General features: G+C 29.7%; 1 long non-coding RNA gene across 1 annotated transcript; it reads left to right on the forward strand.

The window, feature by feature from the left end:
* Positions 1 to 230: 230 nt before the first annotated feature.
* On the forward strand, positions 231 to 669 carry LOC131857373 (uncharacterized). The gene is made up of 3 exons (XR_009358714.1): positions 231 to 302; positions 404 to 475; positions 578 to 669. It is a non-coding gene; the product is annotated as an uncharacterized LOC131857373 (long non-coding RNA).
* The last annotated feature ends 528 nt before the right edge of the window (positions 670 to 1,197 follow it).

Below are 1,197 nucleotides of genomic sequence, written 5' to 3' on the forward strand. Positions count from 1 at the left end.
TAATTTAAGATTTAATTGGACACTTTGAATTTGACCTTGTACAGGAGTTAGCTAGCACTGCATTTGGTGTTGATACTACACAAGATACTGCTAGAGGAGATACTGCTACAGGATCTGATGAGCATATGGTAAGTTTGTAACTTAATTTATGAATTCTACTATATTTGATAAATGATTCTTTTAATAGTTAATTTCAAGTAATATTTTAATATTATTTTTTTATTGTACAACATGAGACAGGTGGATCTGGACCACGTCCCGAGGACAAGAGAGATACTGCTATAGGATCTGATGAGCATATGGTAAGTTTGTAACTTAATTTACGAATTCTACTATATTTGATAAATGATTCTTTTAATAGTTAATTTCAAGTAATATTTAATATTATTTTTTTATTGTACAGCATGAGACAGGTGGATCTGGACCACGTCCTGGGGACAAGAGAGATACTGCTACAGGATCTGATGAGCATATGGTAAGTTTGTAACTTAATTTATGAATTCTACTATATTTGATAAATGATTCTTTTAATAGTTAATTTCAAGTAATATTTTAATATTATTTTTTTATTGTACAGCATGAGACAGGTGGATCTGGACCACGTCCTGGGGACAAGAGACCACGAGATGTTATTGATGATAGCACTTAGATTTTACTATTTATTTGGCTTTGATATGTACTTTTTTATGGACTTTACACATTTGTTTACACGTGCACATACTTTATATATATGGATAGTTGCATAATAGGATTAGATCATATATATTTTGTGCATACTTTATATATTTTGTGCACATTAGATATTATGTGGAGTGAACATCATGTTACCATCTAGACATATATATGGATTAGATATTATATGGATTATGTGGACTTGAAATTTTACTATTTATTTGGCTCTGATATGTACTATTTTACGGGCTTTACATATTTGTTTACATGTGCACACCCATACTTTATATATATGGATAGTTTCATAATAGGATTAGATCATATATATTATGTGCATACTTTATGTGTATTGTGCGCATTAGATATTATGTGGACTTGAAATTATGTGCACATTAGATCATATATATTGACTTGAAATTATGTGGACTTGAAATTTTGCGCATACTTTATATATTATGTGGACTTGAAATTTTATTTATGGAAGTTGTGCTTAAACAACTTTATAGGCATTATGTGGACTTGTAA

Source organism: Cryptomeria japonica, chromosome 8, assembly GCF_030272615.1.
Source record: "Cryptomeria japonica chromosome 8, Sugi_1.0, whole genome shotgun sequence".
Lineage (NCBI taxonomy): Eukaryota > Viridiplantae > Streptophyta > Pinopsida > Cupressales > Cupressaceae > Cryptomeria > Cryptomeria japonica.